The following is a 25,941-nucleotide window of genomic DNA, read 5'->3' as shown; positions in this document are numbered from 1 at the left end:
GTTTGAGGGCAGAGAACTCCCTATTCAGTTGCAAGAAGGACTGTGCTGAGCTGAGCCCCCCATTCTGACTGCAGATGGCTAATCCAGGCACACCTAATCACTCTATTGTTCGAGTGTTGTGGAGGAATTCACAAAGTTTGTCAGTTACGTCTAGTCAAGAGACGCTGCAAGCACAAACGGGCTATGGGCAGCAACATGTGGCATTTTTAAAATTGCAATAAAAAACCCAACTTCGCCATTAAATAGAGTTTTTCATGACAATTGCAAAGACCACAAACATTGTATTGCTACCTGCTCTCATTAGGAAATTACATGCCATTAAATGTAGCAAGAAATCCCTAATGTTATCCAAAGGAGAGATATAGGCCTTGATATAGATGTCCTTCTTTTTAAATACACTGCACCTTAACCTCTGTACTGTCCAGGGCCTATGCTAAGAGGGACTTTTTTTTTTAAATGTAAGGTTTGGGCCTGGTAAAAGGGTTATTTTGTGTGGTCAACATGACAGTTTAAAGCTGTATTCAGACTATACTGGCAGCCTGGGACATGCTTTGAGGAGCTACTTAAACAGGTAGCACAATACGTGCTGTAGACCCACTAATATCATCTAATTTCCAGGCTTTCGGTATGTGGTATACCATTCTACAAAGAACTTACAAGTAAGTTACATATATACTAATTGGGTATAGCCCTGATTTAGGGGGTGAGCAAAAGCACTTTAGCACTGGTTAGAAGTGGTATATTGCACTGAGTCCTAAGGTCATAAAAAAATGTGTTCAGCAAACAATAGAGGAGGAACAGCAAAATATCTGGGCGTGACCCTGCAGCGAGGACCTGGTCCAACAATAGTCTATCCTATTTCCAGGATAATGCCAATGATTCATTAAATAGTGCATTATAGTTAAGACCAATTTCATCCTTAGTACTAGATGCAATCTGAATCCCCAAATAGATGGCTGAGCTGGCATATCAAGAATCCAAAACGTCTATAGACATGTTTATTATAACCTGGGTTTGCTTGATATTTAGCTTTTCTAAGATCATTTATAGCTACTTGTGCATTTCATACTGCACATTGGAAAGTATTTAACTTATGTACACATACTGAAATGGAGGTATCCCTCAATCAACTCTTGTGCAGGGGATCACTCCCCGCGATAAAGTGTAGAATAAAATTCATGAAAAGCAGACAAGATGCCCAAAGTTCCTGTCATTATCTGACAAGACATATTTCAGATGCTTGAAATAAAAGTCTTATACCCCTTGTCTCTGAGCTGGAATGATAACAAATATCCCATTTCTTCACTTTTCTCAAAACAGCATAAATGTCACCTCAAACTACACAACCTTCCGGCCGGCACCCAATCAGGATCCAGAAGTAACCAAAGCAAGGAATCTGCACTCATTGTAGCCACAGATGACATACAAACCATATTGGACTGAGGAGAGACCCCTGTCCTCAACCTATCCTGCTTGACCCCCATAGCCTATTTCAGTCTCTCATCATTCAGTCATCAAAAGACTCCTTGGTATCCGCATCAAAGTACTGGCCCTCAACTGCATAGGCCTCTCCCTCACAAGAAGAAACCAGAGTCATTCTACCACTTTACATATGTGGTAGGATTTGTGACCCAAATTACTCTTAGTTACTCAACTGGCAGTATTGCACAATGTTGGCAATTTCACATAACTAATGCATGATTACTGTAATTACTCGGATGACTCTTGCATAATTAAAATTTTAAACAACAAAGAGGACAAAGTTCCTATGCCAGGGTGCAAAAAGTCACCCATGCATCGTGGTGCAAAAAGTCACCCATATTTAAAAAAATTGGAAGAAAAGGAAAGGAAAAAGAGAAAGGGAGATTCCTAGGTATAAAAGACCCAAAATTATGAGAGGGAAATCAATCAATCAATCAATCATAGACATTTATAGAGCGCTCTACTTACCCGGAGGGTCTCAAGGCGCTAGGGGGGGGTGCTGCTACTGCCCGAACAGCCAGGTCTTGAGCTTCTTCCTGAAGGCGAGGTGGTCTTGGGTCAGGCGCAGGTCGGTCGGGAGGGAGTTCCAGGTCTTGGCAGCCAGGTAGGAGAAGGACCTTCCTCCTGTTGTCGTTCTTCGGATGCGGGGGACGGCGGCGAGGGCGTGACTGGCTGATCGGAGGTGTCGTTTGGGAGCGTAGAAGTTGATGCGGTTGTTGAGGTAGCTCGGGCCTTGATCGTGTAGGGCTTTGTGTGCGTGGGTGAGGAGACGGAAGGTGATTCTCTTGTTGACCGGGAGCCAGTGCAGGTCTCTTAGGTGTCCGGAGATGTGGCTGTGTCGTGGGATGTCGAGGATGAGTCTGGCTGAGGCGTTCTGGATCCGTTGGAGTCTCTTCTGGAGCTTGGCGGTGGTTCCGGCGTAGAGGGCGTTGCCGTAGTCCAGTCGGCTGGTGACGAGGGCCTGGGTGACAGTCTTCCTGGTCTCGGTGGGGATCCACCGGAAGATTTTCCGTAGCATGCGCAGGATGTTGAAGCACGACGAGGAGACTGCGTTGACTTGCTTGGTCATGGAGAGGGAGGAGTCCAGGATGAAGCCCAGGTTGCGTGCGTGGTCTGTCGGTTTGGGTGCAGTTCCCAGGGCGGGGGGCCACCAGGAGTCGTCCCAGGCGGAGGGCGAGGATCCCAGGATGAGGACTTCCGTCTTGTCCGAGTTCAGCTTCAGGCGGCTGGTCGACATCCACTCGGCTACTTCTTTCATTCCTTCGTGGAGGTTGGCTCTGGCGGCGGCGGGGTCGTTGGTAAGGGAGAGGATCAGCTGGGTATCGTCGGCGTAGGAGATGATGTTCAGGTTGTGTTGGCGTGCGATGGCCGCGAGGGGGCTCATGTAGACGTTGAAGAGGGTTGGGCTCAGCGAGGATCCTTGGGGTACGCCGCAGATGACTTCGGTGGCCTTTGATTTGTACGGAGGTAGGCGGACTCTCTGGGTTCTTCCGTCGAGAAAGGAGATGATCCATTCCAGTGCCTTCTCCTGGATTCCGACGTCGTAGAGGCGCTGCACTAGGGTGCGGTGGCAGACGGTGTCGAAGGCCGCGGAGAGGTCTAGGAGGATGAGCGCCGCTGTTTCTCCGTTATCCATCAGGGTTCGGATGTCATCGGTGGCAGCGATGAGGGCGGTCTCGGTGCTGTGGTTGGCTCGGAAGCCAGACTGTGAGGGGTCGAGGGATCCGTTCGTCTCAAGGAAGGCGGCCAGCTGCTTGTTGACGGTCTTCTCGATGACTTTGGCTGGAAACGGGAGGAGCGAGATGGGGCGGTAATTCTTCAGTTCGGTGGGGTCCGCTGTTGGTTTCTTGAGTAGAGCGCTGAGTTCGGCGTGCTTCCAGCTCTCAGGGAAGGTGGCGGTGTCGAATGAGGTGTTGATGATGTCCCGCAGGTGGGGTGCGATGACAGCGTCGGCCTTGTTGAAGACGTGGTGAGGGCAAGGGTCGGTCGGAGATCCGGAGTGGATGGAGTTCATCGTGCGGACGGTGTCTTCGGTGCTGATAGGAGTCCAGGCGCGGAGGGTGGTGGTGGGGGGCGGTGGTTCGGTTGAGTCGGGCGTGGCGTTCGTCGGTTGGGTGTTGAAGCTGTTGTGTATGTCCGCGATCTTGTTGTGGAAGTAGGAGGCGAGGGAGTTGCAGAGTTCTTGCGATGGGGTGATGTCGTTGTTTCCGGCGTTGGGGTTGGAGAGCTCTTTCACGATGTTGAAGAGTTCCTTGCAGTTGTGTGCGTTGTTGTCCAGAAAGACATTGTGTTTCCTCTGTTGCCCTCACACACCCCGAAGAGTGTCATGCTTCATCATCGGGCGTTTGCTCCTCGTAGGGCCGGCGCTGCAATTCCCTACGGGTCCCCCGAAGGGTCACTTTATCGGAGATCTTTTAGAGGAATGCCGGATGATGCATGCGGGTGAGCGGGTAATGAGTCAAGAGGAGGGTAAAGAAAATTCGTGCCAGTGTGATAGATTGAAATTAAAACAAGGGAAAACATGCAGCGATATGTTTAAAAGTATACCCTTGGCAGTCAATACTGCTAAAAATTATTGACCCAAGAGGCCTATTATGCCTAGGTGTCAATTGTCAAGGTCAACATGTTTCGCGCTTCCGTTGCCCATAGGTCGTTAGCGCTTCGTCAGGACCATAAAGAATATGTAAAGTGCACGTGATTTAGTGAGTATAAAAAATTACCCTCTTATCTCAATCAGGGTGGAGTAGAACCTGTGTACCCTTATCATGTGGCCGCACCCGCACTCATTTGTAAGTACTTCAAAGATGTAATATCCTGCACTGTGAGCACTCGGCCCAGCACTTCGGATGATTGGCTAATGTGCCTCTATGCTGCTGTCTCTGTGTTTGTTTTTACAGCCCGGTTACTTGCGGGCGCCCATAATTCTGACCACGTAGGATTACTACATGCAGTGCTTGGTGAGCATATTCTTTGAGCACTTATAACTTTACAGTTTGTACGCTCGTTTTAAGTAAACAAACCAGGACAGATTGCTTTGTTGTATGGAGCATATATTTTAAACTTTACTAGGTTGAGGACCACTTAAACTCCTCCCCGCCTTTTTTCAATATTGATGCTATGTAGGGTAGGGGCCAAAACCACATTAAACAAAGCCCCCCCCCTCTTTTTGACCAGTTACGATCAACCTGTCCTGTGTGCCTTTCTACTTTATTGTTTAAGTGTAATTGATGTACACACATGTGGTACATTTGCGACATCAAGTTGTCACCGATGCTGTCTTATTACTTTGTTTTGTTCTTTTTCAATTTCCTAGGCTTCATTCAGGAGTGGCCTCCACCTATTAGCTGTGACCATGATAAGGGTACACAGGTTCTACTCCACCCTGATTGAGATAAGAGGGTAATTTTTTATACTCACTAAATCACGTGCACTTTACATATTCTTTATGGTCCTGACGAAGTGCTAACGACCTATGGGCAACGGAAGCGCGAAACATGTTGACCTTGACAATTGACACCTAGGCATAATAGGCCTCTTGGGTCAATAATTTTTAGCAGTATTGACTGCCAAGGGTATACTTTTAAACATATCGCTGCATGTTTACCCTTGTTTTAATTTCAATCTATCACACTGGCACGAATTTTCTTTACCCTCCTCTTGACTCATTACCCGCACACCCGCATGCATCATCCGGCATTCCTCTAAAAGATCTCCGATAAAGTGACCCTTCGGGGGACCCGTAGGGAATTGCAGCGCCGGCCCTACGAGGAGCAAACGCCCGATGATGAAGCATGACACTCTTCGGGGGGTGTGAGGGCAACAGAGGAAACACAATGTCTTTCCCTCTCATAATTTTGGGTCTTTTATACCTAGGAATCTCCCTTTCTCTTTTTCCTTTCTTTTTCTTCCAATTTTTTTAAATATGGGTGACTTTTTGCACCACGATGCATGGGTGACTTTTTGCTCCCTGGCATAGGAACTTTGTCCTCTTTGTTGTTTAAATATTGATTTTCGGAGCACGGACACTGGACCTTTATAAGCTCCTTGGTCCCCCCCTCTCTTTGTGATAAATATATTTAGCACGGCTGTTTAGCCAAGGGACCGTTAATTTTATTCTGTCCTTTCTTTCTTTTCTTTTCGTGAGGCACACGAGACAGGATTACTTCATCAGTGGGACTTGGTTTCACAGTATACCTGGACTTCATTGCCATTGTGATGCAGTGGTTAATTGCCCCACTTTCGTAACTGTAGATGTGCGCAAGATACGTAATGGATAACCCTTTAAGATAGCAATTTAACAAATTGTAGTTTAAGAAAATGCTGGAGTCCATTTGAGTGTTCACGATTAAGTAGCAGTATCACAGGGCTATATTACTTGCAGGACGAAGTGCGGTCCAGGTATGACATTAAGATAACCCCTTTATGGTAAATTATGTGGCGAAGGAGGGCATTGTACGTAAATTATTTCATGTTGCAAATTGCCTGTACGTTTCTGGGCAATTTTTTCGACAATTCCCGTTCCTTGATTATGGGGTGAGCCATTGCGCATGAGCAGGGGAGTAGTGTGCCCGATTAAAGCTCATGCGCCTTTATCTCGGGTGTTCACACATGCGCATTTAGTTGCTTCTCACTAGGATTCCTTTCCTCCCCGGAAAAGGATACCGCCTCACACCTGACCCGGCCTGTGCATTTAAATCGGCGGTTTTGCCAATGTGAGTCTCCTTTCGGCAGAAGCGTGGTCTTGGGTAGGTTGCAAGAAGGCCGCACCCGCACTCATTTGTAAGTACTTCAAAGATGTAATATCCTGCACTGTGAGCACTCGGCCCAGCACTTCGGATGATTGGCTAATGTGCCTCTATGCTGCTGTCTCTGTGTTTGTTTTTACAGCCCGGTTACTTGCGGGCGCCCATAATTCTGACCACGTAGGATTACTACACGCAGTGCTTGGTGAGCATATTCTTCGAGCACTTATAACTTTACAGTTTGTACGCTCGTTTTAAGTAAACAAACCAGGACAGATTGCTTTGTTGTATGGAGCATATATTTTAAACTTTACTAGGTTGAGGACCACTTAAACTCCTCCCCGCCTTTTTTCAATATTGATGCTATGTAGGGTAGGGGCCAAAACCACATTAAACAAAGCCCCCCCCTCTTTTTGACCAGTTATGATCAACCTGTCCTGTGTGCCTTTCTACTTTATTGTTTAAGTGTAATTGATGTACACACATGTGGTACATTTGCGGCATCAAGTTGTCACCGATGCTGTCTTATTACTTTGTTTTGTTCTTTTTCAATTTCCTAGGCTTCATTCAGGAGTGGCCTCCACCTATTAGCTGTGACCATGATAAGGGTACACAGGTTCTACTCCACCCTGATTGAGATAAGAGGGTAATTTTTTATACTCACTAAATCACGTGCACTTTACATATTCTTTATGGTCCTGACGAAGCGCTAACGACCTATGGGCAACGGAAGCGCGAAACATGTTGACCTTGACAATTGACACCTAGGCATAATAGGCCTCTTGGGTCAATAATATTTTGCAGTATTGACTGCCAAGGGTATACTTTTAAACATATCGCTGCATGTTTACCCTTTTTTTAATTTCAATCTATCACACTGGCACTAATTTTCTTTACCCTCCTCTTGACTCATTACCCGCACACCCGCATGCATCATCCGGCATTCCTCTAAAAGATCTCCGATAAAGTGACCCTTCGGGGGACTCGTAGGGAATTGCAGCGCCGGCCCTACGAGGAGCAAACGCCCGATGATGAAGCATGACACTCTTCGGGGTGTGTGAGGGCAACAGAGGAAACACAATGTCTTTCCCTCTCATAATTTTGGGTCTTTTATACCTAGGAATCTCCCTTTCTCTTTTTCCTTTCTTTTTCTTCCAATTTTTTTAAATATGGGTGACTTTTTGCACCACGATGCATGGGTGACTTTTTGCACCCTGGCATAGGAACTTTGTCCTCTTTGTTGTTTAAATATTGATTTTCAGAGCACGGACACTGGACCTTTATAAGCTCCTTGGTCCCCCCCTCTCTTTTTGATAAATATATTTAGCACGGCTGTTTAGCCGAGGGACCGTTAATTTTATTCTGTCCTTTCTTTCTTTTCTTTTCGTGAGGCACACGAGACAGGATTACTTCATCAGTGGGACTTGGTTTCACAGTATACCTGGACTTCATTGCCATTGCGATGCAGTGGTTAATTGCCCCACTTTCGTAACTGTAGATGTGCGCAAGATACGTAATGGATAACCCTTTAAGATAGCAATTTAACAAATTGTAGTTTAAGAAAGTGCTGGAGTCCATTTAAGTGTTCACGATTAGGTAGCAGTATCACAGGGCTATATTACTTGCAGGACGAAGTGCGGTCCAGGTATGACATTAAGATAACCCCTTTATGGTAAATTATGTGGCGATGGAGGGCATTGTACGTAAATTATTTCATGTTGCAAATTGCCTGTACAATTCTGGGCAATTTTTTCGACAATTCCCGTTCTTTGATTATGTAGTGAGCCATTGCGCATGAGCAGGGGAGTAGTGTGCCCGATTAAAGCTCATGCGCGTTTATCTCCGGTGTTCACACATGCGCATTTAGTTGCTTCTCACTAGGATTCCTTTCCTCCCCGGAAAAGGATACCGCCTCACACCTGACCCGGCCTGTGCATTTAAATCGGCGGTTTTGCCGATGTGAGTCTCCTTTCGGCAGAAGCGTGGTCTTGGGTAGGTTGCAAGAAGGCCGCACCCGCACTCATTTGTAAGTACTTCAAAGATGTAATATCCTGCACTGTGAGCACTCGGCCCAGCACTTCGGATGATTGGCTAATGTGCCTCTATGCTGCTGTCTCTGTGTTTGTTTTTACAGCCCGGTTACTTGCGGGCGCCCATAATTCTGACCACGTAGGATTACTACACGCAGTGCTTGGTGAGCATATTCTTTGAGCACTTATAACTTTACAGTTTGTACGCTCGTTTTAAGTAAACAAACCAGGACAGATTGCTTTGTTGTATGGAGCATATATTTTAAACTTTACTAGGTTGAGGACCACTTAAACTCCTCCCCGCCTTTTTTCAATATTGATGCTACGTAGGGTAGGGGCCAAAACCACATTAAACAAAGCCCCCCCCCTCTTTTTGATCAGTTACGATCAACCTGTCCTGTGTGCCTTTCTACTTTATTGTTTAAGTGTAATTGATGTACACACATGTGGTACATTTGCGGCATCAAGTTGTCACCGATGCTGTCTTATTACTTTGTTTTGTTCTTTTTCAATTTCCTAGGCTTCATTCAGGAGTGGCCTCCACCTATTAGCTGTGACCATGATAAGGGTACACAGGTTCTACTCCACCCTGATTGAGATAAGAGGGTAATTTTTTATACTCACTAAATCACGTGCATTACATATACACGTGCATTTACATATTCTTTATGGTCCTGACGAAGCGCTAACGACCTATGGGCAACGGAAGCGCGAAACATGTTGACCTTGACAATTGACACCTAGGCATAATAGGCCTCTTGGGTCAATAATTTTTAGCAGTATTGACTGCCAAGGGTATACTTTTAAACATATCGCTGCATGTTTACCCTTGTTTTAATTTCAATCTATCACACTGGCACGAATTTTCTTTACCCTCCTCTTGACTCATTACCCGCACACCCGCATGCATCATCCGGCATTCCTCTAAAAGATCTCCGATAAAGTGACCCTTCGGGGGACCCGTAGGGAATTGCAGCGCCGGCCCTACGAGGAGCAAACGCCCGATGATGAAGCATGACACTCTTCGGGGTGTGTGAGGGCAACAGAGGAAACACAATGTCTTTCCCTCTCATAATTTTGGGTCTTTTATACCTAGGAATCTCCCTTTCTCTTTTTCCTTTCTTTTTCTTCCAATTTTTTTAAATATGGGTGACTTTTTGCACCACGATGCATGGGTGACTTTTTGCACCCTGGCATAGGAACTTTGTCCTCTTTGTTGTTTAAATATTGATTTTCGGAGCACGGACACTGGACCTTTATAAGCTCCTTGGTCCCCCCCTCTCTTTTTGATAAATATATTTAGCACGGCTGTTTAGCCGAGGGACCGTTAATTTTATTCTGTCCTTTCTTTCTTTTCTTTTCGTGAGGCACACGAGACAGGATTACTTCATCAGTGGGACTTGGTTTCACAGTATACCTGGACTTCATTGCCATTGCGATGCAGTGGTTAATTGCCCCACTTTCGTAACTGTAGATGTGCGCAAGATACGTTATGGATAACCCTTTAAGATAGCAATTTAACAAATTGTAGTTTAAGAAAGTGCTGGAGTCCATTTGAGTGTTTACGATTAGGTAGCAGTATCACAGGGCTATATTACTTGCAGGACGAAGTGCGGTCCAGGTATGACATTAAGATAACCCCTTTATGGTAAATTATGTGGCGATGGAGGGCATTGTACGTAAATTATTTCATGTTGCAAATTGCCTGTACGTTTCTGGGCAATTTTTTCGACAATTCCCGTTCTTTGATTATGTAGTGAGCCATTGCGCATGAGCAGGGGAGTAGTGTGCCCGATTAAAGCTCATGCGCGTTTATCTCCGGTGTTCACACATGCGCATTTAGTTGCTTCTCACTAGGATTCCTTTCCTCCCCGGAAAAGGATACCGCCTCACACCTGACCCGGCCTGTGCATTTAAATCGGCGGTTTTGCCGATGTGAGTCTCCTTTCGGCAGAAGCGTGGTCTTGGGTAGGTTGCAAGAAGGCCGCACCCGCACTCATTTGTAAGTACTTCAAAGATGTAATATCCTGCACTGTGAGCACTCGGCCCAGCACTTCGGATGATTGGCTAATGTGCCTCTATGCTGCTGTCTCTGTGTTTGTTTTTACAGCCCGGTTACTTGCGGGCGCCCATAATTCTGACCACGTAGGATTACTACACGCAGTGCTTGGTGAGCATATTCTTTGAGCACTTATAACTTTACAGTTTGTACGCTCGTTTTAAGTAAACAAACCAGGACAGATTGCTTTGTTGTATGGAGCATATATTTTAAACTTTACTAGGTTGAGGACCACTTAAACTCCTCCCCGCCTTTTTTCAATATTGATGCTACGTAGGGTAGGGGCCAAAACCACATTAAACAAAGCCCCCCCCCTCTTTTTGACCAGTTACGATCAACCTGTCCTGTGTGCCTTTCTACTTTATTGTTTAAGTGTAATTGATGTACACACATGTGGTACATTTGCGGCATCAAGTTGTCACCGATGCTGTCTTATTACTTTGTTTTGTTCTTTTTCAATTTCCTAGGCTTCATTCAGGAGTGGCCTCCACCTATTAGCTATGACCATGATAAGGGTACACAGGTTCTACTCCACCCTGATTGAGATAAGAGGGTAATTTTTTATACTCACTAAATCACGTGCATTACATATACACGTGCATTTACATATTCTTTATGGTCCTGACGAAGCGCTAACGACCTATGGGCAACGGAAGCGCGAAACATGTTGACCTTGACAATTGACACCTAGGCATAATAGGCCTCTTGGGTCAATAATTTTTAGCAGTATTGACTGCCAAGGGTATACTTTTAAACATATCGCTGCATGTTTACCCTTGTTTTAATTTCAATCTATCACACTGGCACGAATTTTCTTTACCCTCCTCTTGACTCATTACCCGCACACCCGCATGCATCATCCGGCATTCCTCTAAAAGATCTCCGATAAAGTGACCCTTCTTGGGACCCGTAGGGAATTGCAGCGCCGGCCCTACGAGGAGCAAACGCCCGATGATGAAGCATGACACTCTTCGGGGTGTGTGAGGGCAACAGAGGAAACACAATGTCTTTCCCTCTCATAATTTTGGGTCTTTTATACCTAGGAATCTCCCTTTCACTTTTTCCTTTCTTTTTCTTCCAATTTTTTTAAATATGGGTGACTTTTTGCACCACGATGCATGGGTGACTTTTTGCACCCTGGCATAGGAACTTTGTCCTCTTTGTTGTTTAAATATTGATTTTCGGAGCACGGACACTGGACCTTTATAAGCTCCTTGGTCCCCCCCTCTCTTTTTGATAAATAATTAAAATTTTACCCAGGCCTAAAGAAAAACACCACCAGAACCAACTTCACCAACCGCATGATCAATGCAGCAGAATATGTGAAAACCAGCTGCACGAATCTCAACTCCGAAAAGACAAAAGTACTGGTCTTCTGAAGCAGGAAGGCTCCTTGGGACTATTCTAAGTGGCCAACAGAGCTTGGACACACGCAAAACCCACCAATCATGCCAGAAACCTGGGAATCCTTCAGGAAGATAAACTCAACATGATAACGAAAGTCAATGCAGTTAACAACTCTTGATTCCCCATCCTATGTATACTACTCAAAATCTTCAAATGTTTTCCCCCAGAACACCAGACATACCATCACACAAACACTCATCACAAGTAGATTTGAGTACTTCAACATATTCTATGCTGGGATCTCCAAACAGCTCCAACACTGAATCCAGACCATCCAGAACACCACAGAAAGATTCAACCTCACACATACTACTCACATCTTGCCACACCCTTGAGAGCTCCATTTTCTTCCCATATACAAAAGCTGACAATTCAAAATGCTCATCATAGCACATAAAGCACTGCACAACACTAGACCAGCATACCTGAACAGGCACTTTTACCAGCCAATCAGAAACCCATGCTCAGCCACACTCTCAATTGCACACACTCCCAGTAGCCACAAAAGCAGAATTGGATGTCACTCATTTTCCTACATTGCACCTGGGGCCTAATGACAACCCACCAGCTCTAGTGCTTGCATGCCCTCAGAAGGGATTAACATACTGCACGAAGCTGCTTAACAGAAAATGTTTTGATCGCAACTTATGATATGCCTGGTCCAAAATCCTTTTTATAAAGTCATAAGAGTATCAGTAAGCTGTTTGTATATTTGCCAAAGTTGGGCCATTAATGTTTGCTCAGCCTTATCGGGCTCTATTGGCTAACTGAGAGTCTGGCCACAGATCACAGTTTACAGAGCATTCTATTTCACAATGGAAAACTTGGAGAACTTGTTAAAATGAATACATTTTGTGAAACGCTCAGCCTATAAGTAATGTATAGGTCCTCTAATGGAACTTTCTGATCAAATAACCACTGAGGGGGCGAAACCACACTTGAGTCGTGGCTAGACTTAAAATACTGTGAGCATTGTGGACGGAGATGATCCAAATATTAATTTTGATATTGAGAACTGCTATGATCATATAGCTAACCAAAAATATATCTATATGAAGTAGGTGCACAAAATGAGGGTGCATTTGTAATGGTAATTCCCATCAGAACGCATTGTGAAGCCTACAACCCGAACCGCTGGACAGAATTATACCAAATTGGGCAGAAAGGTAGACTTTGTAAGGCAGATTATGCTTTCTGTTATTTTGTGCACATCCATTGAGTATTTTCTGAGAAATGTAAGTTGAAAATGATAGTGTTATAGCTGACCTCAGATATTTCGCAATTATTTTCTGATTACTGTCTAAGGTGCATGCCAGCGAAGTACTGATGCAACCTAAAAAGAAAGTTGCTGCTGCCATATTATTGATCGCCAATGGTTCCGGGGGCTGCAATTTTGTGTGAAAGCTAACATAAGTAGTCAGGGTGGAGGTACCCTGACCCCATGCTTGAGAAGTTGGGTTGTTAATAGTACGTTAGGTGTCCAAATTTCTTTTTTTTTATTCCACACAATGTACCACTGTGTGGTTGTCAGAAATATTGCACTGACACGATCAATATTGGTGGGAATATAAAAGAACAAAAAATATTTATATATTTGTACACACTCATCTGCCACTTTCACAGACTAGAGGAAGCATTCACAGACTCACTCAGATACTTATACACCCTTTCACATACCCACTCACACATTTATACATCCAAACACATACCCAATCAGAGAGTGCTGCAACTATGTGCAGACCCACTCAGAAACACACGCTCCGACCTACAGACCCACTCATACACTCACAAATGTGCTCACAGTCCCACTGAGATACTCACAAATCTACTGAGACACTCATATATCCACTCACATGTCTACTCTGACACTCATACACTCACTCAAGCAGCCATACAGTTACTCACACACTCAGTTTAAGACCCACTCAGAGACTTCTGCAGTGAGTCACTCAGTCATACAGTCAGAGACTCATGCAGTCAATCACAGACTGACTCAGATATATACTCACCCACTCAAAGACACACATATACTCACAGACCCACCCAGACACTTGCCGTCCCAGTCACAGACCCACTCAGCCTCTCATGCATTCATCTATTCACTCACCTACTCAGAGACTTATGCTCTCACTCACAGACCCGTTGAGGCACTCATACACCCTCGGAGATCCCTCAGTTACTAATATACCCACTCATATACCCAGTCATATACTCACACATGCATACAGTCACTCACATACCCACTCGGAAACGTATGCACCCAGTCACTTACATACTCAAAGACTCACACATCCACTTACAGTGGCACTCAGAGACCCACATACCCACTGAAAGAACCACTCAGACATTCATGCTGCCAGTCATAGACCCGCCGAGAGACTCATGCACTCACTCACACACCTACTCAGACACTCACTCACCCACTCAGACACCCACTTAGATACTCAGCTCTCCACTCACAGATCTAGTCAGACAGTCATATACTTAGTTAAAAATGAAAAAAGGCACTTATGCACCTACTCACAGATCGACTGAGGGCCAGATGTAGGAAGCTAAATAGCGATTGCAAACGCCAATATTTGCAGAATTCCGGCCTTTGCGATCGCTATTTGGCTTTGAGCAATGTAGGTACGATCAAACCTACTCCCTAAAATAGGAATTGCAAAATTGCGATTCCTTATTTAGCACCAGCATTTAGAGAATCACAAATTGCAATTCCCTAAATGCTATGCTGCTAGGCTCGCTAATTGCAATTTTGCCTTAAGGAATCGCAAAATTCCACCAACTTCAAGTTGGTGGTATTTTGCAATTCCATTTCAAAAAGCACGTTTTGGCTTTTTTCAAAGTGCCATGTGGCACACATACATGCCCTTAGGGCATGTATGTGCACCGTATGTGCACACATGCACATTTAAGGGGTGCAACAGGGTGTCCTTTTGACACCCTGGCACCCTTGAAATTGCACACGCAATTTGCGATTCTCTAATAGCGAATCGCAAATTGCAAATGTTGCCTCATTTATTCCTATGGGCCTCCGAGCTCATAGGAATGAATGGGTAGGTATTCCTTATTAGCGAATCTCAATTTAAGATTCGCTATTAAGGAATATTAAGGAATCGCTAATACTTTGCCCCATGTTTGTTACATGCCCGGCGATAAAAGGCTTCTGGGGAGATGTGAGTATATGCTTGTCCACGGTACTGGCCCAGGATTTTGAGGTAAGCCCTGAACTTGTCATTACTGGCAGACTAGATATTCAAATCAGGGATGTGGACGATAAAGCTAAGTTGGTATTCTATGCTATTCTGTTGGCCCGAAGGGAAATATGTAAGCTATGGGTCTCAGCTGATTCCCCGACATGCTTAGCTTGGATTAGGGCTATGAGGGCGGTGGCAAAGTTGGATATGAGTGTCCGGCATGAGAAGAGACACAAATTTTGGACCCTCTTTTTAAATCATTATGGGTGAAGGGTATGGGTGAAAATTTAAGGCAAGGGTGTCAGTAAGTCCCATGATTAAGCTTCTCTGAAATCTCGGTGGAAATTTTGCTCTACGAAGGCTAGGTAAGGGAGTGTACTCCCTCCCAAAAGGGTCAAAGAATTTCCTATTATATGAGATGAAAACACCATGTGGCGCAACCGTAAGAGAGAAGGGTGAAGAGGGGCAAATGAGAAGAGAGAAAAAAAAAGCACTTTTTGGCTTTTTTCAAAGTGTCATGTGGCACACATACATGCCCTTAGGGCATGTATGTGCACCGTATGTGCACACATGCACATTTAAGGGGTGCAACAGGGTGTCCTTTTGACACCCTGGCACCATTAAAATTGCACACGCAATTTGCGATTCTCTAATAGCGAATCGCAAATTGCAAATGTTGCCTCATTTATTCCTATGGGCCTCCGAGCTCATAGGAATGAATGGGTAGGTATTCCTTATTAGCCAATCTCAATTTAAGATTCGCTATTAAGGAATATTAAGGAATCGCTAATATTTTAGCGATTCCTAACTACATTTAATTTTGCGAGTCCTTAATAGCGAATCAGTAAAATTCGCTATTAAGCATTCTCAAAATTGATATTACCTACATCTGGCCCCGAGGGACTTATGCAACCAGTCACAGACACATTGTGACACTGATGCACCCACTCATAGATGCACTGAGGCAATCATGCAGTTTTTTACAGAAGCATTTATAGACTAATGCACTGTGTCACAGGTCCACCCACATACTTACACAGTGATTGAGAGACATAATGATACTGTGATGCATGCAGTCATAGATTACACTGAAAGAGTTCTACACTGCGTTATAGAGATTTTCTTCAAAAGTGTTTTTATTGGTATTTAAGGACAAAGGAAAATATGCGACAGTCCCGCACAACTTCCCACGCAGGGGGCGATATGGAATCAAAGCAGAGACAATCCCATTACCCCAGAGCAGTGCCGTGAGCCCAGGTCCAGCAAGTCTTTAGCACCCGGGAAGCAACATTAGCTCGGCCGGGACCTCTCAGTAGCAAAAATTAACAGAGTCCGTATTGTGGAGAGGGATGAGTCACTGGTACAAAGTCCATCGCGCCCCTACGAATGAAATGTCTCCGCTTAATCATAGTGACTGGACGCCACTCGAACAGATAAAAGAACCCCCCCCCCTTGCCCCCCTCACCCTCCCCCCTCCCCAGTGGTGGTAGTGAGTCTTATAGGGTAAAACTGATCCAAAGAGGCAATGATCACAGCTGGAACAAGTGGGGAGCATGCACACTGGGGGAACAGACTGCCGATGGGAGCCCTTTGAAAAGAAACCGAACTAGGGGTCCCCAGCGGAATTCGAATTTTTAAAAATCATCTCAGAAGATATCAGCCATTCTCTCCACACTCAACAACTTCCACAGTCTCGCATGCCAAAGGGAAATCGCAGGAGCTCCCCTCTTCTTCCAAGCTGCGGCCAGGGTGAGTTTAGCCGCCCCCACACAGAGCCATAATATCCTCTTATCAGCCTTGGTTTGCTGTTCAAGCCCCGGGTTCCGAAGGCCCAGCAAAATGTGAGCAATCAAGTCCGAGATCGGGTAGCCCAGTATCTCTTTAATGTGGGATAAAATCTCTTCCCAATAAGGACGAATGATGGGGCAGTCCCACCAGATGTGGGGGAAGTCCCCCAGCAGACCACACCCCCTCCAGCACCTATCTGAGGAACCCGGGAAAATCCGTCTCAGCTTGGCTGGGTAGAGATACCAGTCCATCATCGTTTTGAGGTGTGCCTCCCGTAATTCCACCGAATGGTTGTGTTTCGCCACATCGGACCACAGGTGGAACCACTCCGCCTCAGAGATATTCCGGCCGAGCAGCCCCTCCCACATGGACATGTAGCGAGGTCTAGGGGACACAACAGTAGACAGGAGGATGTTATAAATAAAGGAGATGACCCCCGCATGGTAGAGGTCCTAGAGAGAAAGGCCTCAAAGGGCGTTAGCGGCCTGGTGGCTGCGTCTCTCACCGTGGAGGATAATGCCCAATTTAGTAGCTGGTCATGATGATATCTCTCGGTTTGTTGGACTCCGTAGTCCCGCATACAGTTATCAAACGTGAGAGGTGCAAAGCCGTGGAATAGGTGCGTGAGTGCTAGGCATCCCCCCTCCCTCCAGCTATCAAAGGGACCTTCAAGCGTCGCTGGTGGGAAAGCTGGGTTAAAGTGTATAGGAGTAAAGGGAGAAGGGAAAGTTGTCCACCGTTCATCACCAGAGATCGAATCCCAGACCTTAAGGGTAGTGCTCGTGGGAGTGCTGATATAAGCGTTCTAGGGCATATCGCATTTGGGTTTCCACACTAGGTCCCAGATCATCCTCTCTGCTATACTTCTGTCCATGTGCAACCAATGCTTTTCCGACTCAGGTTGGGTCCATTCCACCAATACGCGGAGTTGTGCTGCCTTGTAGTACAGGTGCATGTCGGGTAGGCCCGTCCCCCCTTCTCTCCTCGGACAGCGCAGAGTAGCATAGGAGAACCGAGCTCGACCACCCTGCCAGATGAAGCGAAGCATCAGTGTTTTGATGCGCCAAAAGAATTCCCTATCTAGGGTAATGGGTAATGCTTGAAAGAGGTATAAGAGTTTAGGGAGAAGGGACATCTTGATCGGGTGTATTCGCCCTAACCAGGATATGAACATCGGTTTCCACCGAGCCAGGATTTTCTGAATTGACGTGAGCAGTGGGGGAAAATTGGCGGAGTAGATCTTCCCAATCGTGGGGGTCAGGTGAATCCCCAAGTGTTGTATAGAGGAGAGAGTCCAAGGTAAAGCCGTAAGCGTTTGGAGGTGTGCAACGTCTGCTGGGGGTAAAGTGAGGTTGAGGACAAAGGATTTCTCGTAGTTGATCTTAAAGCCTGCCACACCTTCGAAGCGTAGTAAGGCCCCCTGAACGTGGGGGAGTGAGTGGGCGGGGTCCGAGAGGGAGAGTAGGACATCATCCGCGAACAAGGTGATCTTGTGCGACTCCCCAGTGAAGGGCAGACCCCGAATGTCCGGGTCCTCTCTCACCGCCAAAGCCAGTGTCTCTATGCTCAGGGCAAAAAGCAGGGGGGATAGGGGGCAACCTTGACAAGTGCCGCGGGAGTGCGGAAAGGGTGCCGACATGTGACCGTTGACGACCACCCTAGATCGGGGAGAACTGAAGTTGGCCCTAAGCATCGTTAAGAATTTGGTCGAAAAGCCGAATGATGTCAAGGTCTGGAATAAGAATCCCCAGTCCACCCTATTAAATGCCTTTTCAGGGTCGAGGCCCACCAGGACAGCCGGGATCTTAAATTTATTGGCTTTCTCGATCAGTTGCACTACTCTCCTGGTGTTGTCATGGGTTTGGCGACCCTTGATAAAACCGGACTGGTCCGGATGAATAAGTGCCGGCATTAAGTCATTAGGCCTGCCGGCAAGTATAGACGAGTATAGTTTAGCGTCCAGGTTGAGTAGGGCAATCTGCCTGTATGAGGAGCATGCAGTCGGGTCCTTCCCGGGCTTGAGAATAATCGAGATTATCACTTCCGCCATGGAACCGGAAGTCACACCCTCTTCCGCCATGCTATTAAAAATTGTACTAGAAAGTCGCCTAGTTCAGAGGCGAAAGTTTTGTAAAAAATCGCAGTAAATCCGTCCGACCCCGGGGCCTTATGAGGCTTCAGGGCCTTGATGGCTGATAGGACCTCTTCTCTGGTGAAGGGGGCGGTGAGCAGTTTGTTCCATTCCACCGATACCTGGGGAAGCGGAGTGTACTCAAGTATTCCCTTTGTGCCCTGGTGTCAAGGGCTTCTCCGGCATTAAGCGCTTAATGGAAGTCGCCAAAGAGACCTGCCTTGGAGCCATCATGGTGTATGAGGGTTCCTGTTGCGTCTTGTATACCTCCAATATATTCTTTCTCTCTCTTGTCTCGGAGTTGCCGGGCCAAATGTTTCCCCACCTTATTCCCTTGGGAGTAAGAGAGGCGCCGCAATTTAAGCAACGTGAACTCCGCTCTGTTATTATAGTGAGCTCTAAGTTTGCCCCTGACCGCCGTCAGATGCCGCACTGCCCGCCTGGATGGGTTCTGCTTGTGGGCTTGTTCAAGCTCAGAGAGTTCCTCTTCCAGTTGTTCCTGCTCCTTCCTTCTCAATTTGTTAAGGGCTGCGTTGAGAGCTATACAGCTGCCGCGTATAGAAGATTTGAAAGCGTCCCAGGTGATAGTAATGTGTTTAGTGTGTTGGTTATATTCCATTTTGCTGCTATTAGTTTTGAATGTGGTGGTGACTACTAAATGTCTGCATTTATTTTTTCATTTTGTGACGTATTTGCCGCTATCGAAGTTATCGCAAAGCCAGCGTCACTGCAGATGAATTTCATACAAACAACGTAGGAAAATATGATTTTAAACAGTGCACTAATAAACCACTGGTGTCTAAAATACTGTAAAATATGTGCATATATCTGTTTTGCGATCATCGCGGTTACCAAAATCATTGCGATTATCGTAGTAATCATGAAAACAGAAAGTAGGGTTGGAACGCAGTTTCTTAAAAAACATACTTGAAAAATATGTGTAAAAAAATCTTTTTAAAGCAGCGATGTAGGTAGTATCGCAGGTACAAAAAAACCCTCAGCATATGTCATAGGTGTATCAACAATTTGTTAAGTGCACGATGTAAGCACAAATTATACACAAGTTATTTCAATTCTTATTTTCTTTCTTTATTCTTTTGCTTTCCCTTCACACAGCCAACATGTGTTTCATCGCTTACAAAGGGAAATTGTCCCACAACTTTCTCAAGGCTATGTCCTTTTTGATAAAGACCTTTTTCTGTGGTGATATTACCAACCCACAAAGGGATTCAGTACTTATGTGACATCAATTAGGTAGTCCATGCATCTGAGGGATCCTATTTTGTCCCCAAATCTGGAGCATGTGAGTCTGACGGTCTCGTCCCAAACATCGCTCGCCATGTAGCTCGAGTTCTGCTCAGGAGTCTTGGTTCGGGCCCACTGCTCAGGAGTCTTGTTTTGGGCACACTGCTCAGGAGTCTTGTTTTGGGCATGCTGCTCAGGAGTCTTGGCTTGGGTACACTGCTTAGGAGTCTTTATTTATTTATTTTTATTTTACAGAGTTTTATATAGCACAAACTTGACCCGAAGGTATCGGGTATCAGAGCGCTTTACATAGCCCCAGTTGCGTTACATGAGGACACGTTTGGTTTTTCTTTGCTTGGACGCACTGCTCTGGAGTCTTGGTTTTGGGCGCAAAGCTCAGGAGTCTTGGTTTGGGCACACAGCTCAGGAGTCTTGGCTTGGGTCACTGCTCAGGAGTCTTGGTGTGGGCACACTGCTCAGGAGTCTTGGTGTCGGCACACTGCTCAGGAGTCTTGGTTTTGGCACACTTCTTAGGAGTCTTAAATTGGACACACTGCTCAGGAGTCTTGGCTTGGACACACTGCTCAGGAGTCTTGGCTTGGACACTCTGCTCAGGAGTCTTGGCTTGGACACACGGCTCAGGAATCCGGCTTGGATACACTGCTCCGGAGTCTTGGCCTGGACACACTGCTCAGCCATCTTGGCATGGGCACACTGCTCAGGAGTCTTGGCTAGGACACACTGCTCGGTAGTCTTGGCTTGGACACACTGCTTGGGAGTCTTGGCGTGGGCACACTGCTCAGGAGTCTTATTTTAGACACACTGCTTGGGAGTCTTGGCGTGGGCACAGTGCTCAGGAGTGTTGGCTTGGACACACTGCTTGGGGGTCTTGGCTTGGACACACTGCTCGGGAGTCTTGACATGGGCACACTGCTCAGGAGTCTTAGTTTGGACATACAGCTCAGGAGACTGGGCTTGAACACACTACTGGGTCATGTGGGCTTGGACACAATGCTGGGGAGTCTGGGCTTGGACACACTGCTTAGGAGTCTGGGCTTGGACACACTGCTCGGGAGTCTGGGCTTGGACACACTGCTCAGGAGTCTTGTCTTTGCCACACTGCTCTGGAGTCTTGGCTTGGACACACTGCTCGGGAGTCTTGGCTTGGACATACTGCTCAGGAGTCTTGGCTTGGACACACTGCTCCGGAGTCAGGCTTGGATACACTGCTTGGGAGTCTTGGTGTGGGCACACTGCTGAGGAGTTTTATTTTGGACACACTGCTTGGGAGTCTTGGCGTGGGCACACTGCTCAGGAGTTTTTGCTTGGGCACACTGCTCGGTAGTCTTCGCTTGGACACACCTCTTGGGAGTCTTGGCGTGGCAAACTGCTCAGGAGTCTTATTTTAGACACACTGCTTGGGAGTCTTGGCGTGGGCACACTGCTCAGGAGTTTTTGCTTGGGCACACTGCTCAGGAGTCTTCGCTTGGACACACTGCTCGGGGGTCTGGGCTTGGACACACAGATCGGGAGTCTTGGCATGGGCACACTGCTCAGGAGTCTTATTTTGGGCACACTGCTTGGGAGTCTTGGCTTGGAAACACTGCTCAGGAGTCTGGGCTTGGTCACACTGCTTGGGAGTATTGGCTTCAGCACACTGCTCAGGAGTTTTTGCTTGGATACACTGCTCGGGGGTCTTGGTGTGGGCACACAGCTCAGGAGTCTTGGCTTGGACATACAGCTCAGAAGTCTGGGCTTGAACACACTACTCGGTAGTCTGGGCTTGGACACACTGCTCGGGAGTCTGGGCTTGGACACACTGCTTGGGAGTCTGGTCTTGGACACACTGCTTGGGAGTCTGAGCTTGGACATACAGCTCAGGAGTCTTGGCTTAGACACACAGCTCAGGAGTCCGGCTTGGATACACTGCTCCGGAGTCTTGGCCTGGACACACTGCTCAGCCATCTTGGCATGGGCACACTGCTCAGGAGTCTTGGCTAGGACACACTGCTCGGTAGTCTTGGCTTGGACACACTGCTTGGGAGTCTTGGCGTGGGCACACTGCTCAGTAGTCTTATTTTAGACACACTGCTTCGGAGTCTTGGCGTGGGCACACAGCTCGGGCGTTTTTGCTTGGGCACACTGCTCAGGAGTTTACGCTTGGACACACTGCTCGGGGGTCTTGGCTTGGACACACTGCTCGGGAGTCTTGACGTGGGCACACTGCTCAGGAGTCTGGGTTTGGACATACAGCTCAGGAGACTGGGCTTGAACACACTACTGGGTCATCTGGTCTTGGACACACTGCTGGGGAGTCTGGGCTTGGACACACTGCTTAGGAGTCTGGGCTTGGACACACTGCTCGGGAGTCTAGGCTTGGACACACTGCTCAGGAGTCTTGGCTTTGCCGCACTGCTCTGGAGTCTTGGCTTGGACACACTGCTCGGGAGTCTTGGCTTGGACATACTGCTCAGGAGTCTTGGCTTGGACACACTGCTCCGGAGTCCGGTTTGGATACACTACTCCGGAGTCTTGTCCTGGACACACTGCTCAGCCGTCTTGGTGTGGGCAAACTGCTCAGGAGTCTTTGCTAGGACCCACTGCTCGATATTCTTGGCTTGGACACACTGCTTGGGAGTCTTGGTGTGGGCACACTGCTGAGGAGTTTTATTTTGGACACACTGCTTGGGAGTCTTGGCGTGGGCACACTGCTCAGGAGTTTTTGCTTGGGCACACTGCTCAGGAGTCTTGGCTTGGACACACTGCTCAGGGGTCTTGGCTTGGACACACTGCTCTGGAGTATTGACGTGGGCACAGTGCTCAGGAGTCTTGGCTTGGACATACGCTAAGGAATCTGGGCTTGAACACACTACTCAGTAGTCTGGGCTTGGACACACTGCTCGGGAGTCTTGGCTTGGACACACTGCTTGAGAGTATTGGCTTCAGCACACTGCTCAGGAGTTTTTGCATGGGCACACTGCTTGTAAGTCTTTGCTTGGACACACTGCTCGGGGTCTTGGCGTAAGCACACTGCTCAGGAGTCTTGGCTTGGGCATACAGCTCAGGAGTCTGGGCTTGAACACACTACTCAGTAGTCTGGGCTTGGACACACTGCTCGGGAGTCTTGACTTGGACACACTGCTTGGGAGTCTGGGCTTGGACACACTGCTTGGGAGTCTGGGCTTGGACATACAGCTAAGGAGTCTTGGCTTGGACACACGGCTCAGGAGTCTGGCTTGGATGCACTACTCCGGAGTTTTGGCCTGGACACACTGCTCAGCCGTCTTGGCATGGGCACACTGCTCAGGAATCTTGGCTAGGACACACTGCTTGGTAGTCTTGGCTTGGACATACAGCTCAGGAGTCTGGGCTTGAACACACTACTTGGTAGTCGTGGCTTGGACACACTACTTGGTAGTCTTGGCTTGGACACACTGCTTGGGAATCTGGGCTTGGACACACGGCTCAGGAATCTGGGCTTAGACACACTGCTCTGGAGTCTGGGCTTGGACACACTGCTCAGGAATCTGGGCATGGACACACTGCTCAGGAAACTGGGCTTGGACACACTGCTCGGGAGTCTGGGCTTGGACACACTGATTGGGAGTCTTGACGTGGGCACACTGCTCAGGAGTCTTATTTTGGGCACACTGCTCGAGAGTCTTGGCTTGGACACACTGCTCGGGAGTCTGTGCTTGGACACACTGCTTGGTAGTCTTGGCTTGGACACACTGCTTGGGAGTCTTGGTGTGGGCGCACAGCTCAGGAGTCTTATTTTGGACACACTCCTTGGGAGTCTTGGCGTGGGCACACTGCTCAGGAGTTTTTGCTTGGGCACACTGCTCAGGAATCTTCGCTTGGACACACTGCTCGGGGGTCTTGGCTTGGACACACTGCTCGGGAGTCTTGGCTTGGACATACTGCTCAGGAGTCTTGGCTTGGACACACTGCTCCAAAGTCCGGCTTGGATACACTACTCCGGAGTCTTGTCCTGGACACACTGCTCAGCCGTCTTGGTGTGGGCACACTGCTCAGGAGTCTTTGCTAGGACCCACTGCTCGATATTCTTGGCTTGGACACACTGCTTGGGAGTCTTGGTGTGGGCACACTGCTGAGGAGTTTTATTTTGGACACACTGCTTGGGAGTCTTGGCGTGGGCACACTGCTCAGGAGTTTTTGCTTGGGCACACTGCTCAGGAGTCTTGGCTTGGACACAATGCTCAGGGGTCTTGGCTTGGACACACTGCTCTGGAGTATTGACGTGGGCACAGTGCTCAGGAGTCTTGGCTTGGACATACGCTCAGGAATCTGGGCTTGAACACACTACTGGGTAGTCTGGGCTTGGACACACTGCTCAGGAGTCTTGGCTTTGCCACACTGCTCTGGAGTCTTGGCTTAGACACACTGCTTGGGAGTCTTGGCTTGGACATACTGCTCAGGAGTCTTGGCTTGGACACACTGCTCCGGAGTCCGGCTTGGATACACTACCCTGGAGTCTTGGCCTGGACACACTGCTCAGCCGTCTTGGCGTGGGCACACTGCTCAGGAGTCTTGGCTAGGACCCACTGCTCGGTATTCTTGGCTTGAACACACTGCTTGGGAGTCTTGGTGTGGGCACACTGCTGAGGAGTTTTATTTTGGACACACTGCTTGGGAGTCTTGGCGTGGGCACACTGCTCAGGAGTTTTTGCTTGGGCAAACTGCTCAGGAGTCTTCGCTTGGACACACTGCTCGGGAGTCTTGACGTGGGCACACTGCTCAGGAGTCTTGGCTTGGACATACAGCTCTGGAATCTGGGCTTGAACACACTACTGGGTAGTCTGGGCTTGGACACACTGCTGGGGAGTCTGGGCTTGGACACACTGCTTGGGAGTCTGGGCTTAGACACACTGCTCGGGAGTCTGGGCTTGGACACACTGCTTGGGAGTCTTGGCAAGGACACACTGCTCAGAAGTCTTATTTTGGCCACACTGCTCAGGAGATTTTGCTTGGACAAACTGCTTGAGAGTATTGGCTTCAGCACACTGCTCAGGAGTTTTTGCTTGGGCACACTGCTTTAGAGTCTTTGCTTGGACACACTGCTCGGGGTCTTGGCGTGAGCACACTGCTCAGGAGTCTTGGCTTGGACGTACAGCTCAGGAGTCTGGGCTTGAACACACTACTCAGTAGTCTGGGCTTGAACACACTGCTCGGGAGTCTGGGCTTGGACACACTGCTTGGGAGTCTGTGCTTGGACACACTGCTTGGGAGTCTGGTCTTGGACACACTGCTTGGGAGTCTGTGCTTGGACACACTGCTCAGGAATCTTGGCTAGGACACACTGCTTGGTAGTCTTGGCTTGGACATACAGCTCAGAAGTCTTATTTTGGGCACACTGCTCAGGAGTTTTTGCTTGGACACACTGCTTGAGAGTATTGGCTTCAGCACACTGCTCGGGAGTTTTTGCTTGGGCACACTGCTTTGGAGTCTTTGCTTGGACACACTGCTCGGGGTCTTGGCGTGAGCACACTGCTCAGGAGTCTTGGCTTGGACGTACAGCTCAGGAGTCTGGGCTTGAACACACTACTCAGTAGTCTGGGCTTGGACACACTGCTCGGGAGTCTGGGCTTGGACACACTGCTTGGGTGTCTGTGCTTGGACATACTGCTTGGGAGTCTGGTCTTGGACACACTGCTTGGGAGTCTGGGCTTGGACATACAGCTAAGGAGTCTTGGCTTGGACACCCGGCTCAGGAGTCTGGCTTGGATACACTACTCCGGAGTCTTGGCCTGGACACACTGCTCAGCCGTCTTGGCATGGGCACACTGCTCAGGAATCTTGGCTAGGATACACTGCTTGGTAGTCTTGGCTTGGACATACA

Source organism: Lissotriton helveticus, chromosome 4_1 (assembly GCF_964261635.1).
Source record: "Lissotriton helveticus chromosome 4_1, aLisHel1.1, whole genome shotgun sequence".
NCBI lineage: Eukaryota > Metazoa > Chordata > Amphibia > Caudata > Salamandridae > Lissotriton > Lissotriton helveticus.
Note: the sequence above shows the minus strand (reverse complement) of the source record.